The sequence below is a fragment of the Chelonoidis abingdonii genome, chromosome 6 (assembly GCF_003597395.2).
Source record: "Chelonoidis abingdonii isolate Lonesome George chromosome 6, CheloAbing_2.0, whole genome shotgun sequence".
NCBI classification, from domain to species: domain Eukaryota; kingdom Metazoa; phylum Chordata; order Testudines; family Testudinidae; genus Chelonoidis; species Chelonoidis abingdonii.
In genome coordinates this window covers 101320768-101339265 of record NC_133774.1, presented here as the reverse complement: position 1 = coordinate 101339265, position 18498 = coordinate 101320768, and positions in this window count along the sequence as shown.

Genomic DNA, 18498 nt, shown 5'->3' with positions numbered 1-18498 from the left:
TTGTCTGTCATCTCAGTTGAGAGCTGGGACTGTCTGTATATGTGCAGTCCCCAGCAAATGGGGCCCCAAGTTTGTTTGGGTCCTCTAAGCATCACTGTAGTACATATAACAATAATTTTATTCCTCAGTTGTCTCAGTATCTTTGCAATATTTCTTCTAAACCTCTTAGTATTAGCCCCCTGAACATTGTTTTCATACAAACATGGAAATCTCTTAGGACTCATTTGAGTGACAGGAAATTGTTTAGCTTTTTGAGGTAGTAAAATGTTTTCTCTTTTTAATTCCTTACTGAATCATGGACACTTGTAAAACTAGGTTCAGAAAAATATATCTGTAAGCATAATGTACACCTAATCTGTAGGTATAATAAAAGTTAATCAGAGCTAACTGTGACTATCCACTGTCTTTCTCTAGTAAATGAAGGGGTCGCTGCTGGCATCTACGATTCTTTATAGAAGACAGACTCTACTGTATCCGATCTCATGGATACTTAAGACTCTCATCATTACAGCATCTGCTTAACAATTTAATGTATGTTTCTTCACCATGTCCCTGTGAGGTAGGACAGTGCTATTACCCCCATTTTACAGATGAGGAACTCAGGCACAGAGAGACTAGGGTGCAGATTCTTAAAGGTATTTAAGGCCTGGCTGCCTCTTTAGGCACTACTGATACTTTCAGAGCCACTGCTCAGCTGTTGTCTAACCCCATAGTCACCTAAGTTCCTCAGGCACCTACATTTCTACTAGTCTGCATTTGCAAAATCACTTAAGCCCTGATTCCACCCCACATGGATGAGCAGCTTGGAGCCTTAGCTCAAGCTGAAGACCTAGAGGCCCCGAAGTGAGATGTTCAAACTAGGCAAGGGAGTGCCTACCTCATCAGTGGGCCCAATTTTCTAGATATACTCTGAGCATGCCTAAGACCTGATACCTTTCGGATGCCACAGCAGGAGAGCCAGATGTAGGTCACTGATGGGGGTGGGGTCAGAAAACCACCTATTACCAAGGCAGTTACAGGCCCAGGGAGAGCTCAAAAGAGGTATTGAGCAGGAGACACCTTTTCTGATGCTAGGGCATGTGCTACCTAAGCGATTGACCTGGCTTTGGTGTCTCCATCTAGAGGAGGGTTCATGGCAGAGGGAAGAGAGGTTCCTATCTTTGACCCATCGGCCAATTTGCTCCAAGTCAGTTGCATAGGCACCTAAGGCCCTCTCCCCTCCCTACCTGTCTCCTGGGCATTTCATTCCTCTCTATCTTAGGTGATTCTCCACTCAGCTCTATGACTTATGAGGATCCCTTTCTTAGACTTGTAACTCTTGCTGTGTATTCTGTGGGGACCCTGAGCACCTACCTTGTGGCTGAGGTTTCTATTGGTCAGCAGGACATCTAGTGATTAGCACAGCATCACTGAACAGAGCAATACCTAAGTATCCTTGTGAATCTAGCCTAAGTGACTTAACCAAGGTCACATAGGACATCTGTGACAGAGCAGATCTGGGTGTCAAGTTCCAAGCAAGTGCCCTAACCACTGGTCCATCTTTCCTCTTACTGTGTTAACCAAAGTTTTTATAATGACTGTATCTCTATAGTAGACTTTTGTTGGTGTGGGGAATGTGATTAAACAGAGCTATGCTATCTGGCTGATGTCTATACTTTTCTATTTATTTAGGGCACAATTCAGCCAGGCCTACTCACATTGATTAGTGCCCTGCTAAATAAGTAACCACATAATCATATTATAATCCTTTACCTTGTTTCTTCTTCAGTGGCACTACATGCATAACGACACTACGCAGCATGAGTTTGAGTGGCTGACATGGGTTCTGAATCATTTTATACTTATGTAGTCTCACTCTCTATACTGTGTTCATCATCATGGTTTGTCACTGATTGCTGTGGCCTCTGCATAGATTATATGTTAAAAGGCGTGACTTGACAATAAGCACAGATAAATACAGATTATCCAGTGATAAGATGCAAAAATGAAAAACAGATCCCTCAAAGATATTCCTCCTTCTAGGGTGTATTTTGGACTTGAGGGGCATCTGCTATGTATAAGTATGCTCTCTCTGTGTATATTTGGGTGTACATATAGATAGCAGGTATGCATGTGCGTGCATGCACACACACACTGCATCCCCTTATTGACCACTGGATGCTACCCACTGCAGGTATAAATATTGCCCTCCAAATGCTCTCGTCAAAGAAAAATAGAAACAAGTACTTAAAAGGATATAATCTCTGCACTCTGAGGGGCGATGACTGAATGAGTGATTTTATTACAGGGAAGCAGAACAAGACGTAAGGAAGCTTTCTTTCTCTTAAGATGCCATCCACGAACATTCTCACCGTGGAAAATGAGAAACTCAAGGGATTTTCGAAAAGGAAAGTCAATTGGTGGCAGTGAGCAACAACAATAAAGCAGCTGCCAACAGTGAGAACAGAGCACAGTACAGCACGGCGAGAATAGAGACAAAGACTTCAAGATAATGGAGCAAATAATTAAGCAATCTGTTTGCAAACATCTAGAAAACAATAAGGTGATAAGCAGCAGCATGCAATGTGTGTGTGCATGCACGTGCATGCATACCTGCTCTCTATATGTACACCCAAATATACACAGAGAGAGCATACTTATACATAGCAGATGCCCCTCAAGTCCAAAATACACCCTAGAAGGAGGAATATCTTTGAAGGATCTGTTTTTCATTTTTGAAATGAAAACAAATCGTGTCAAACCAACCTAATCGCTTTCTTTGACAGGTAACAACCCTTGTGGATGGGGCGGGGGCGATGGAAGGAGGAAAGTGGTAGACATGGTATATCTTGACTTTAGTAAGGCTTTTGATACTTTGTTGTAGGACAGTCTCATAAACAAACTAGGGAAAAGCAACCTAAATGGAGCTACTAAAATGCGAGTGCAAAACTGGTTGGAAAACCATTCCCAGAGAGTTGTTATCAGTGGTTCACGTCATGCGGGAAGGACAAAAAGGGTGGGGTCCCACAGGGATCAGGTCTGGGTCTGGTTCTGTTCCATATCTTCAACAGTGATTTGGATAATGGCATGTAGAGTACATTTATAAAGTTTGTGGACGATACCAAGCTGGGAGGGGTTGCAAGTGCTCTGGAGGATAGTATTAAAATTCAAAATGATCTGGAGAAATGAATTGAAGTAAATAGAATGAAATGTGATAAGGACAAATGCAAAGTACTCCTCTTATGAAGAAACAATCAGTTGTACGTATATAAAATGGGAAATGACTGCCTAGGAAAGGGATCTGGGGGTCATGGACCACAGGCTAAATATGAGTCAACAGTGTAACCCTGTTGCAAAAAATGAGAACATCATTCTGGATTGTATTAGCAGGAGTGTTGTAAGCAAGAAGCGAGAAGTAATTTTTCAGCTCTACTTCGCTCTGATCAGGCTTCAAGCGGAGCATTGTGTCCAGTTCTGGGTTACACATTTCAGGAAGAATGTGGACAAATTGGAGAAATCCAGAGAAGAGCAACAAAAATGATTAAAGGTCTAGAAAACATGACCTATGAGGGAAGATTGTAAAAATTGGGTTTGTTTAGTCTGGAAAAGAGAAGACTGAGAGGGGACATAACAGTTTTCAAGTACATAAAAGGTTGTTACAAGGAGGAGGAGAGCAAAAATTGTCCTTTTAACCTCTGAGGCTCAGACAAGAAGCAATGGGCTTAAAATGCAGCAAGGGAGGTTTAGGTTGGACGTTAGGAAAAACTTCCTAACTGTCAAGGTGGTTAAGAACTGGAATAAATTGCCTAGGGAGGTTGTGGAATCTCTATCATTGGAGATTTTTAAGAGCAGATTAGACAAACACCTGTCAGGCATGGTCTAAATAATTGGTCTTGCCACGAGTGCAGGGTACTGGACTGGACTAGATGACCTCTCAAGGTCCCTTCCAGTTCTATGATTTATGAAAAAATGGGGTATCTTAAAAACAAAGGACATTCTGAAATGAAACACACACTCCTTTTGCAGGGAGGGTGAATTTGGCCTCCTATCCCTCAGAAAGGCATTCAGGAGCATGGAGAGTCTGAAACAGGATTCCTTTAGAGCAGGGGTGACTAAATGTATTGACCCACCAAGCCGCATATGACAATCTTCAGAAGTTTGAGAGCTGGGGCACACCTGCCAGGGTTTGGGGCTTCAGTCCTGTGGGAGGCACCTGATGGGGCTCGGGGCTTCAGGTCTGCTCATTCTGAAGTCCCAAGCCCCAGCAGGTTGGCAGAAGCCCTGAGATCCCCCTCCTCACTGAGCAGAAGGCCCTACCCCACCACCCTGCTGCAGGGCAGAGGTCCTGAGCTCCCCCTGAAGTCTGATAGGTGGATAATGGGGAGAATATGAGGGGCTCCATGAGCCACACTTTAATGGTAAAAGAGCTGCATATGGCTCGCGAGCCACAGTTTGGCCACCCCTGCTCTAGAGGCTGAAACTAAGCAATGAGTAGGGCCCTAACAAATTTGCAGCCATGAAAAACGCATCATGGACCATGAAATCTGGTCTTTTGTGTGCTTTTGCCCTATACTGCACAGATTTCACGAGGGAGACCAGCATTTCTCAACTGGGGGATCTTGACCCAAAAGGGAGTTGCTGGGGGGTCACAAGGTTATTTTAGGGGGGTTGCGGTATTGCTACCCTTACTTGTGCACTGCCTTCAGAGCTGGGCAGCCAGATAGTGGCAGCTGCAGGCCAGGAGCCCAGCTCTGAAGGCAGAGCCACCACCAGTAGCGGCAAAGAAGTAAGGATGGGATGCAATGGTGTTGCCACCCTTACTTCTGCACTGCTGCTTTCAGAGCTGGGTGGCCAGAGAGTGGCGGCTGCTGACTGAGGGCCCAGCTCTGCAGGCAGCAGCACAGAAGTAAGGATTGCAATACCATATCATGCCATCCTTACTTCTGCGCTGCTGCTGGTGACTGTTCTGCATTCACTGCTGGACTCCCGGCCTGCAGCTGCCACTCTCCAGCTGTCCAGTTCTGAAGGCAGTGTGCTGCCAGCAGTAGTGTAGAAGTAAGGGGAGCAGTACTGCAACCCTCCTACAATAACCTTCGGACTCCTCCACAACTCGTTTTTGGGTCAGGACCCCTATAATTACACCACCGTGAAATTTCAGATTTAAATAGCTGAAATCTTGAAATTTATGATTTTTTAAATCCTATGGCTGTGAAATTGACCAAAATGGACCATGAATTTGGTAGGGCTGTACCAATGAGACTTTATAAATGCATGAAGGATTCTTATGTATCCACTGAGAAACTGTTAGCTCAGGTACTGAGGGGATGGGGTGTATTGACATCTTCTGTCTGAGCCAGTTCAGTGTTCTTTCTCAGGACACTGTAGAGATTATTCTGGGAGATTATTTCATCATTTCTACCAAATGAAAGCCTCTTTCCCTTTCAAGATTCCCTCCCACTCATGACTTTCTCTTAACAGACTTGAATTCCTTTCTCCTGTCCATCTGCAATACCTTCTCAGTCTCTCCTTTTGGACCATATAGACATCCTGTCACCTCCCTTTGCCCATGTGATCACCTCTGTGATCTCTCCATCACCTACAGTCTCCTCCCTGCTTCCCCACAATGCAACTCCTTGTCTGCACCCTCTCCATATAACTTCTCACTCTCTATTCCATTCTATCAGTTTGAAATCCAGGTCATAGTTGAGAGCTCCTCAGTTATTATTGTTGTGGTTATTTGTAGTACAGTAATGCTTAGAGGTTCCAGTCAAGATGTTGACTCCATTGTGCTAGATACTGAATAAACAGTCCCTGTGCCAAAGAACTTACAGTCTAACCGGAAATGATAGGGAAATTGATATAAACACACACGCACAATGATAATTTTGCAAGCATCATGTGAGTTCCATGGATTTTTTTCTGGTTGTTCATATAGTTATGTGTCATTTTTGGGTGGAGTTTTGTTTACTTTTTTATATTTAAGTTATAGAGCAAGGGTGGGAGAGAGGTGAAGACATGAAGAGATTGGCTGCAAGGAGAAACAAAGCAAAGAAGTGAGGCTGAAGTGAAGAGAGGCTGAGGGGAGTAGGTGGATAGGAGCTAGAGAAAACTGCCAATCAGCAGAGGGGAAAAATCTTCAGAATAAGAACTGTAGAAATCATAGTCTGACATCAGTGGTGTATGAGGGGATGTTTAAAATCTGCTGTAGATGCTTCTGCTGACTTCAGTCTCTGGCTGACTCCATTCCAGAGTTAGTATACTAGACTTTAGAAAATGCAACAGGATTCTTCTCAGCCTAAACTGACCAGAAACATTCCTACTACAAGTTAGAAATGGGTGAGTGTATGTGAGAAAATGAAGCTTGTGACTGAATCCTAGAGTATGTCTACAGAGCCAAAACTTCAGCACGGGTAGTACAAACATGGCACAGACCCTGGCTCATAAATGGCACACTACTCTGTGCTACACTGTCATCACTACTATTGTTAGCCTCACTAGCTAGATTCAAGCTAGTTTGGGTAGGCTAGCCCATGCACAGCTGCTGCTATGAGACATTCCCCTAATTTCAACTTTAACTGTAGAGGGGGCTAATATTACCCCCTCCTCCTTTTCATTTGAATGAATTAAAAGAAAAACAATTAATGATACAATTTAAGATAACAATTTCTTAAAAAAATAATCCCCTGGTCAGAGTTAAGGTTGTGGAGTTGTGATGAAATATATGTTGGTTTATGGTTGATAAGAATAATGTGTGAATTTTTTTATGCAGGGAGTGCATAATTTATGGTCTTATTGATTTCTTTGCCTTTAAATGATCTGGTTTGGTAAATGATGTGATATTGAAGATAAAGTACATTGTCATCACTGAGAAACCTTAACTAGTTTTTGAAATGAAGGTGCCTTTGTTTTGGAGTTATATTATGAATGAGGCAAGAGACAGCATTTACCACCATTCTCTGCTGTTGAGAAATTAAACTCCTACAATTCATGAAGAAAGTAGATGACTCCCAGAAAGGTTTCACTCACTCTAGAAGAAATCCAACCCCCTGCTACTAAATTACATCAGATCACCCACCCCCATTAACACTCTTCCCTTCACGCCCTCTTTTTCCCCTCCCTCTCTGTTTTACCTTCATTCCACCACTGAGTTAAATAATAGAAGTACAGACACTTCATTTTTTTAAAATTAGTGATTAGTGGCTGAACACTTGTAGTAACAAATCACACGATATTGTGTGTCTATTAACAATTTCACTTCTTTGTGGGTCTCCAGAGTTACCTATTATACATAGCTCTTTAAGTTAATAAGCTATGGATTCTTTCCTGTGGTAAGCATTGTGTGAGCACCTGTTTAAGATACACAGTGCAATATTTCTGATGGCTATAGATCCAAAAAATAAAAATAAAAATTCTCCCTTCTGCCAAAGACATTATTTAAAAAATGAACATCAGTGGAGAGCCACATTATAGCCGGTATAGTAAATACATTGGGAAACTATAACCTTTTGGTATTTTGAAAAATTATTTCTTGAGTGAAAATGTATTAACATGGAACCTGACCTGTATGAAGAGGCCTTAAAGAGCCTGAGTAAAACTGGGAAAATACCACCAAAGATTTCTGCAAGTGTTTTTGCTCAAATTCAAAATGGATTTCCTCTTGTCATTTTCATCTTGTCCTTCCAAGCATTCACACTGGTCCTTTTGGGATCTGCTGTATAGCCAGGTTACTGTATGACACACCAGCAAAGAGCTTCTTAGCAGAGTCTTCATTCCAAGGCAACTAGGACCATGAGTGCTCACACAAAGTGTGAATGTGACATTAAAATATTTGACTGGATAGAATTGAAAATCTATCTTGGTTTTTTTTTTCTAAGAATGATGCCTGAGGCGAGGCCTGTTTGGCCCGAAAAGGAAAATGTTAATGTCCTAATTCCTGTTAGCTCTTCTGAAGAGAGAACCATATGATTTACATGATCAGTAATAACTAGCTAAAACAGCTTGAATTTTGTATATCTAGTGTGGAATAGTTGAAGTATGCATGATCAATCCACAGAGTAAACAAAAGCAAAGCAAAAATAATCATTGAGAACATTCAAACAATGCACACATGTATTAGCATAGATTACAATCTGCTCGCGGACTTTTCACAAGCGGAAAAGAGGATAAATCCCCAATTTGCAACAAGTTCACTTTCCAGTGGGCAGATTCCTATGCCACTGTGGAGCCCCATTGAGCAAGTTGTAAGGCTGGAGCCTGAATTTGAGTAAATTGCTTGTGAATTATTAGTTCAGCTCTAATCCTAGGTCATTTTCTGACTTTATTTACACTGTTAAGCCACAGTACCATATCACCAGGGTCAACAGATATACCTAAGCGTTGTAGCAGTGTAACTGAAAGCAGAATCTGGCACCCAGCATTAATTTTTTCTTCCAACATGTCTGGATTAGGTGACTCATCCAGATGACCTTGCTCAGACAAAACTCCAATTGAAGTTAATGGAAATTTTGTATGAGTAAGCTCTGTCGGAATGAAAGATGCCTATAAATAATCCTTAGCCCTTCTATAGTGCCGTCTATAGTAAAATCGTCATGCAAACGTCAACTATTCTTCACCAAACCACAGTGAAGTAAGTATGTTTTATTATTCCATTTTAAAAATAGGGACATCAAGGAACAGTGAGGAGATGATTTGCTTGAGGCCAAAGAAGGAGTCAGTGGTACAATCAGGGTTAGCATTCAGGTCCTCCAGCCTCTTATCCATGCACTCATTTCTGTAGATCATATTGCCTCTGCCTCTATAAATGTCTTAGCAGTTTTACTTTATTATTTCTTTGGCATTCTTGACACAGCAGGACATTTAGAAGAGTCTATTTTTGAAACTGTACTAACTACAATTATTAAAAAATCCCTGTTCTGTGCTTAATTACTATACTCCTTCCTCCATAAATATCACTACAGTTTTCATGCCTCAGAAGGCCAGGAGAGTATACGGTTTAATTTTGTTTATTTATCCTTGCCAATTTAAGCATAATTTTTCTGAATTCAACAATGACATGGTTTTTCTCTCCCTTAAACATCAGTTCTTTACACTGAAAGGCAATGATCAGAAGAGTTTCCTCATCTCTTTCATGTTATATTAAAAGACAGAGATATTTTTGCCCCCAAGTCATTGTTAAATTTGACAGCAGGACTATTCATTGCAGAACTGGCTGCAATTAAAGCAATTATGCAGATCACACGTATTTCTAGTTTAATGGGCGGGTTTTTGTGGGTTTTTTCAGGGTAGCTTCTCTAAGCCCACGACTAGAGCAGCGTTTCTCAAACTTCATTGCACTGTGACCCCCTTCAGACAATAAAAATTACTACATGACCCCAGGAAGGGGGAGCAAAGCCTGAGCCCCACCTCCATAGGTGGGAGGGCCAAAGCCCAAGCCCAAGTCCCACTGCCCTGGGGAGTGGGGTGAAGCTAAAGCTCAAGGGCTTCTGCTCTGGGCAGGCGGGCTGTAACTTGAGCCCCACCGCCCAGGGCTGAAGCCAAAGCCTGAGCCCACTACCCAGGGCTGAAGCAAGCCCCAGAAAGTCTTACGTTTGCATAATCGTAATTGTTGCCCTCCTGAGTTTTGGCCAAATCTACAACACAGTCATGTTTTTACTCATTTTCTGTATTTATTGGATTGAGATGGGTCCAAACCCAAAATCCAGTTCCAGTCACCCCAAGCTTTGTGGAAGCTGACACAGAGTCAGACTTTGTGGCTGTCTCTCTATTGGTTGAACCAAAACCCTTTATTCAAGCATGTCAAAAATTTAGAAGAGTTTAATTCCAGATCTAAACTTTGACTTGGTCCTATCTCTTATATTAGGGCTGGATAAACTAGTCTGGATAAAATAAACTCAAAATTTTGGCCCAAAATATGAGGGGTTCTGAATCCTTTTTAATTTCTAAAACATTATGCTGTTTTTTTAATTTTTACTCTTCCTTGTTGTGACCATGATTAGATTGGAAGCCAAACAGCTGAAATACTGAGAGAGAGCCTGTCCTCATACTATTTCTGGCCTGACTGGAAGCAGGAAGTAACAGAAATGTCAAAGGAAAGGCTGTTCTCATGAGATTTCCTGACCAATTTTGCTGACTACAGTGTCAACTTGTCAGCATGTTCAAGACCTCTCATTATTCTTCTCAAGCCTGCATCTCTGATTTTGTCCCTTAGTTATGTCCATTATCCACTACCTCAGTTCTGCCATAATGACCATCACAATGCCCTGTCTCCTTCTCCCACAGATGCATGCAATGTAATTCTCAACAGAACTGAAAGGATACAATTTAATGTATGTGATGGCTTTGGGTTTTGGTATACAGAAGTGGCAAAGATCCTTTCACCTCTAGGTCATTGGTTCAAACAGACCAAGCTGGTAGTAATGCATAGTTTTGTATCGAGTAATGTGTGAAATGCTAGAAGTCTGTCTACTTCAGGGGTTCTCAAACTTGGGGTCGGGACCCCTCAGGGGGTCACTAGGTTATTACATGGGGAGTCGTGAGCTGTTAGCCTCCACCCCAAGCCCTGCTTTGAATCCAGAATTTATAATATAACATTAAATATATTAAAGTGTTTTTAATTTATAAGGGGGGGTCGCACTCAGAGGCTTGCTATTTGAAAGGGTTCACCAGTACAAAAGTTTGAGAACCACTGGTCTACTTCCTGAAAACCACTGGTAGTCTGAACATAGAGGCCAAAGATCATTTAGGAGTGAAGAAGGCCTTGATTCTCCACTATATTTGAGGTCCTCTCAGATGCAGTGAAGAGGGAGGCTGCAACGAACCAACTGAAGCTCCCTGACTCAGGTCTGTCTGGTCCCAGCATACTCTATACCAGTGCAGGATCAAGCCAGGGCAGTGCTGTTTTACCACACTTCCTCTTCTCCTTGTCCCACTCATGCCCCATCTTTCCTCTTGTGGTTGGGGATGGTAGAACTGCTTCTGCTAGCTTTTTACTGGCAAAGAACTCTGGAGAATTCTCCACAGGCTTTCTCCAGTCTTATTGATCCAGCGTCTCTGGTCTTAATGTTTTAAAGTGGGCTAGGTGCCATCCAGGCACACACAATACACAGTCTTTGCCTGGAGAGCTTATGGTCTAACATGAAGGCAACGATCATGAAAGTGAGCAAACAAATAATAGGGACTTACTAAAATATGGCCAATAATAGTGTCACAACAAACAACCACTTCTTTTGCCTGGTCCCTATTCTTGCCCATTGAATTTAACTTCTTATAGGAATTTTTTTCTCCAGTACACCTTTCTGGGTTTGGCGGTTTAAAAAAAAAAAAAAAAGGCAGAGCCAAGCAGCTGCAGCCCTAAAGTGGCCATCTTGAAACTTTGCTGCATCTCCATCTTGCAGATTGGTATTAACTTGTTATGTATAAAACTACAAATGTTCTTTAGAAATCTATAATTATGTAATGTTTGGTTTGTGTTTTGGAGAGGCACTGGAGAGAAATGAGGTGCTAGTGGGCTGAAATGAGGGAGGGAAAGTAAAGCTACTCCCTTTCTGCCCCCTTTGTCTCTGAACTCTAAGACATCTGGAGGCTTCAGAGAACTTCCCAAGACCAAGAGTTGCGGTGGTTGCTGGGGCCTGCACAGAAAGGCCTTATTAGCTCATCATGTCAATACTTTCTAGAGATCGTCTTTGAAGATCATCACTGATGCATGTTGGAGGGGCAGTTTTAAGTAGTTTGGCCTGTGGTTGCCTATGCTGAACTCTGGGGTTGTCAGGCTAGCATCTTTCTGGATTTGTTTGAAGAAATATTAAGAAAAACAGTCACAGTGAGACCACTAGTTCAAGATCTCATTTTTGGTGGTAGGTAGGGCATTCAGGTAGACAAAATGAACCTGAAACTGGAGTAGTAACACGTCAGAGAGGGATTAATGCAAATCATGCAGTGAATCTGCAATTCAGGACATAAAATTGGGGGGAGGGAATGGTTGGTGGGAAGGAGGTTATGTATGATTATATGGAATAATGAATCTGTTCTGCTTTCTACACATGGGAGCCCCCATTGGCATGAAGTTACCTTCACAATTGATGTAGAGATGAAAACAGACTACTGTATATTGAGAGCAAGTCAAGAACAGTCTGAAACAGCACAATACAATTTTGAAAATATTCTGTTTATTTACAGCAGCAATTGGAGTTTTGATCTTTATTTCAGTCATGTTCATTTTGGTAAATTGGGGTATTTAAAATGTAGGCCAATAAAGTAGCATCCTGTGATGCTTTCCCTGATTGCCTCTATTAAATTCAGTCCAAGCTCTCAGTAACCCTAAGAAAGGAAACAGAAATCCTCTCCAGCTTCGTATACTCCATGTGAATCATCATTTCAGAGTTCTGTGCTTGCTTGGCTGTGTCAAACTGCACATGCCAATGTTCCCCCTTCATCAGAGTATGTTACAGAATGAATCTCAAAGTAGCATTTAAATACTGTTTTTGTAATGGATCCTTAGATGGTTTGGAGGTAGTGAAGTGAGCTATGCAGAAGGCCCCATTAGCTTTCTTCCTCCTCTTAGTCTTTAGGGAATTCTGAAAAGAACAAGTCACTAGAGCCAATAAAGTCTGTAGACCCTGATTTTTCACCATTCAGGAATAGTCACATATTAGTCCTCACCTTTGAGTGAGATGGGGCAGCAAGGCATCAGGCAATGGAGATTAACATAAGGTTTTATAATTTGCTGCAGGTGTCAGACAGCAGCAAATTAGTTGTTGATGCATCTTGTGCCCTCATCTCCCAAGAGCACAGTAGGAAAACGAACTGTACATCTCAGAGGGTGCTATGGGCAAACCCATATACAGGGCTTGTGGCAAAGCCACAATTCAATCCTTAGTCTGTAACTAATATTCACTAACGACTTCAACTAAATGGATCTCTACATTTAACTAGTTGTGTTAATTACATAACAGTTGCTCTTTAGGAACATAATTAATGAGAATAAGATTCAACAATTGAGTAATACCACATGCACCACTCTTTATTTGTCACAACTCATTACATATTCTAAACAATAGTATTTGATATTCTAAAACTATGTAATTATATATTTTAATTAAATTCATAGTTTAGTATACATAGAAAGCAAACTTGTAATATCCTTCTGTGCAGCAGTGTCTGGCTTTTAGTTTTGCTCTGAAAATCCTGCTTTTTAAATTTCTAAGTGCTAAGAGGTGTGTGGTATCAAAGCCTTTCCAATGACCATCACTTTCAATTATTGTACAATTCCTTTTCTAGGTGTGCATGAAGTTAACAAACGATGATAAATACCTTGCAGGCTTCATGAAATAGTTTCATGTTTTTCTAGCAGCAGTATTGCAAAGGAAACAAATCATTATATATTTAAACAGCTGCTTTATGTAATCCATAAATTTTCAAGTTTATAAACAGAGCATAATCCCAGATAACATTCTGTAATTTGAGTCTGGTTTACAGACAGAGTAGTCCTTGATTATTAGAAGGTTTTTACAATGTTTTTGAAATAGTTTAGGAGGAATGTAGAATACTAACGTTAACTTGTATCTTTCAACATTTTACAGTATAACAGTAATTGCCCAAACGATAACAGGGAAATTCCTGGGTAACATGAAATCCACTCGATCTGACACTTCCTGCCTCTCTCTCCAAGGTATGGCCATCCTCTGCCATTCTCCCACTTCTCCTTCCTGTTCCTTCCTTGACATCTCCTCTTGATTCCTCTCTCCTCAGCCCTCCATTATGGTCTTGGGGAACCTCAGCTTCCACACCAATGATACTTGTTACTCAAGAGTCTCTTACCTGCTCTCCGTTACCACCTGTTTTGATCTCAATCAGAGTATTGACTCGTAGTCACACTATTGGCCACTCACTTTGGTCTTCACCTTGAAATGCGCTTTCTCTTACTCTTCTGCCCGAGTTCTCTTTAATCACCCCTTCCGCTCTTGCTCTTTCCCTGTTCTTACACTTTGTGAACTCCTGTCTACTGACCACTCTGAGTTGTCAGCTGCTCTTAACACTCCAACTCTGTCTAATCCCTTTCCTGCCTATTTATAACCCATCATCACTCTCCTCATCACTTAAAATCTCTGCTCCTCTCGCTCTCACCACTCTCTTTGCCCCACTAATCATAGCCATGTCTTGTTGATCAGATCGTCCCCCTGCTCTTCTGAGAGTCTCCAGAGGATTGAAATGTTGTCAAGGGACTTTCTCCTTTCACAATTCTGCTTCTTCCCTTGCTTGACAGTTCTACTTTTCTTCTCTCAGTAGCTCACATGCCCTTTATCCATGGCAATTCTTCACTTCCTTTGTCTCGCCTCTTAATCTTACTATTTTCTGCTTATCCCCCATCTATACTTTCTCTGCCAAAGGATGTCATATTTCTCAAAGGAAAATCAATTTCAACTATGAGGAACTCTCCTTCATCTTGAACTGTTTCCTCCTTCACACCCTTCTTTTTCCTATCCTCCCATCTTAAGATATGCCCTCCCTATCTGATCCTTCTCTTCCTTTCTCATGCATGTCCTTATCCTCAACCTTTCTCCTCAGTTTCTTTTCCCTCTGTAAAATTTGCAGCAGAGAAGCAAAAAATAGCACTACTACTTCCTCATCCCTTCTTGCCTCTCTACTGCCCTGTCACTTTCTCTCCTTTATTTCTAAGCTTCCAGAGGTAATGATTAGCTCCTGCTCCCTTGAGCTTCTCCCCACCTTCTTTCTTTGACCCCATGCAGTTTGAATTTCACTGTCTATGCTCCGCTGACATAGCTCTCACCAAATTCAGTAATTACCAACTCCTGGCCAAGTCTGACATTTCTGTATTCACATTCTGCTGCCTTTGACATGGCTGAGTACTCTCATGGGCTGTATATTTTCCTGCTCTCTTTTTACTTTACTGGCTTCTCTATTAGCATTTTGTTCAGGAGTTCATCTGTCTCTCTCCGCTCCTCTATAGAAGCAACATTTTACAGAAACTATTTTGTAATTTCGTTAGTTTTACAAATTTTATTGATCCTTTTTTTTCATATCCACATACCTATGAAGCCATATTGTCTTAATAGCATGAGTCCAACTGTACCTTGCATAGAAAGACAAATAAGTCCTCATAAATTTTAGCAGCCTCTACAAATTATTGAAAATAGCTTCCTATAAATCAAGGTTACCATTTTAAGGTCTGGTATCTTAGAATCTTTCAGGCCTATAAAAGAAAGACAGCATATTTCTATATATTTTAATTTAGTAAATATTTAGTTGGCAATATCAGCTATTAACTGATCATTGGGATTTTCCCCTGCTAGGTTACATTGCATTGTATATGACATACCAATGCTGTCACCATTTCAGCATTGAACTTGTCTTTGCTTGTACTGATATTTAAATTAAATGCATGTATTCCCTTTACATAGAAATGAGAACTTAAATTCTGTCAGTTTAGTTGGATAGATGATATTGATTCAACCCCTTTTCCTCCATGGTGACTGCAGAAGATATAAATTCGGAACAACACCCCAATAGGTTCGTATTGAGTTATACCCTAGTCTCATGGAAATAAGTGTTTCAGTGAAACTTCAGATCTGGTAAATTAAAATAAATCTCCGTGGGGCATTGACAGATACCTTTCATGGGAAGTGACTATCTTTTTCAGAATAATTCTGTCCTTTACATAAAAAATGGGGCCAAGAGTGTCAGCGAGACAGAGGGATGCAAATCAAATTATTTGTATGCAAAAACATTAAGTTCAAACTAGAGACCTGAACCTGTAGTAAACCTTTGCTCATGTGAGTAGCAGCGTTAACTATAATGGAAATCTTTGACTAAAGACTCATCACATGAGTAACAGTTTGCTGAAGGTAACCCTCTAGTTTGAATTTCACGTGAGCAGTCCTTACTTGGGTGACTAGTTCCATTTATACCTTACATACCTGGAATGGATTGTAGACTCTACAGAGGAAAGGAATATATGAGAGACGCAAATAATTACAACAAAAATCACTCTAGGTTTGTGGGTTATTTTAACAGGAAATCAGAATTACCCTCAAATATCCAAAGAATTACATCAAGGTCTCCCTTAAATAAGATTTTTCAAAATAGAGAAATGGAAGATGAAAAATGAATACACAATATGGTGAGCATCCAGGGGGTAAATAGGAACAAAAGCAAACTGATTTTTTTTTTTTAAGCTGAGAAAGTGAATCTCCATAGAAGGGAGACAGCACTGCGTGACTAGTGAGGCTGCATCAGAGCCAGAGCGAAGCAAGTTGCCTCACTCACTTGTCCGTTACTTTTAGTTGTTAGTTAGCGCTTCTATTTTTTTTCCAGATTTGAGTTCCTATTTGCATACCTCTCTGGAATTCCCACGGTTAGCAATTTGAGAAAAAACTGTATACATAATCAATATATCATGATATATTTCTGTTAAAACTAAGGAAGTGAAAGGGTCAGATTATTAGAACTATTTGAGCAAAAAATTAAAATTTATTTTTGCCTCTATTTTGTATTAATTTCCTATGATTACACATGGAATTACAGTGGTATGCATGTAAACTAAAATTGTTTGCATTCCTATGTGTGCAAATGCATGCATGTATGCAGTTCTGTAAATGTGGCTTATTTTATTCCTTGTGGGCTTTTAGCATAAAGGGGTAAGTATATACTATTTGATTTTTGAAATTGCCTTCATTTCAAAATGTGATTGTTAACATATAGATTTGCGATATGCCTAACTAATGGGTAGGAAGCAACTTGCAATCAATCTCTAGAAAAGGATTATAAATACACCCATTTCTAGACAGACCCCCACACAGCCTGTCATACTGCTCAGCGTGGTGAAAAGCTGAGAGGTTAATATACACAAATTTGTGGTTCCATCACAAAATTCTTGTGTGGTTTGTACTGCAAAAGTGTGGTGACTGAATGCAAGTACTGCAAGTGATATAAAATAAAACAGTGAATAGGCAACGAAGTAATAAATAGCTTTGGACAGCCACAAAAACTGACAAGCAGCCTGAATCTTTCCAACTTTTCTATCCTCCAGCCCTAACCAAGGCTCCCTATCATCAAGACCAGGACTTTCTGCAACAGAGAACAGCTCCAACTTGTAAGTGGCATAACCATTCATGTGGGAGGAACTTAGTCTATAAATACACTGCCCTCCATTCTGAATGCCTGCAGCCACATAAGCACAGCTTATGTGCAGCCAGAAAGAGGTGCATTTAATTAACCAAGAGAAAAAAAAGGAATGGGGAGAAAGAATAGATAGAAGTGAAGAGATGGAAAATGCTGAAACAAGGTATGCACCTTCTATACAGCTCACTCTAGGCGAGATGGGTTGGAAGGAAAGAAGTCAAGAGGAAAAACAACTCATTTGAGTTTGCAAGGACAGGTGGCTTTTCAAGTCCTCTGGCTCCCAATCCATGTGATACTATTTATCTTCCCTCCTAAGTTGCTAGACCTCTGTTTGGGTAGGAGCTGATGGTTCACTATTACATGTCCTTATAATACTTGCCTGAGGTGGGGGTGGGGGTGGGCCGGTGGCGGTGGGAGGATGAATCTCTAGGACAAGTGAATGAGCCTGTCATTCTGTTCCTTCATCAAGGGTAGTTACTGCAGAACCCAAGGAATTGAATCCGGGAGGTACACTTGCCTGAGAAGCTAATACTTCCAGCTATCCAGTGTCATAGTTGCCAGACATTATTCTTCATCCATAGTTTACTGGTCTCTGTGGAGGTCAGAAACAATTTCCTTCAGTCAATCAAGGAAGGTCACCAGAGGGCCACCTAATTACTTAATCTCTAATGCCCCAAAGACACCCCCTTCTGCACCCTACAACCTCCCTCTCCCCAGCAGAAATCAGAGTTTTTCATGGTATATATTCTAAATTCAGCTTTTGAGTTCTCCTTTCTAAAGGGATCTTGCGGCCTAATGGCTTTTCTGGTTACAATAAGAGACTAGAGACCCCACGCCCAGTTTATCTTCCTGAGTGCAAGTGTCTGCATCCTGGTGGGATTCTTTACATTGGACCTCTGAGTCCAGTTTCTTTTACCATGCTGTTTTGAGCTTATTCTTCTGTAGCTCTTGGTGGAGCTAGAAGTGTCCCTTATGAGATTTGTTTTTAGTCATCTCTGGTTCATTTATGGTGGGGTGGGAGGTTGAGGCAAATTGCCTGGCCGCTGATTACGTGCAGCAAAACACCGGGGCGGTTAGAAGAGTATAGGAGGGTGCGGTGCACATCAGAGAAGTTTTGAAAACCAGTTTCATGACTGGCCAGACTATGGTGTGGAAGTTCTGTTGTTTCTCCTTGATCAACCCCCTCACACACCTTGGTTCATTCTACTTCCCTGTAAGCTAACCACCCTCTCCTTCCCCCTTCAATCACCACTTGCAGAGGCAATAAAGTCATTGTTGCTTCACATTCATGCATTCTTTATTAATTCATCACACAAATGGAGGGATAACTTCCAAGGTAGCCTGGGACGGGTGGGAGAGGAGGGAACTTTAAAACTTATTGAA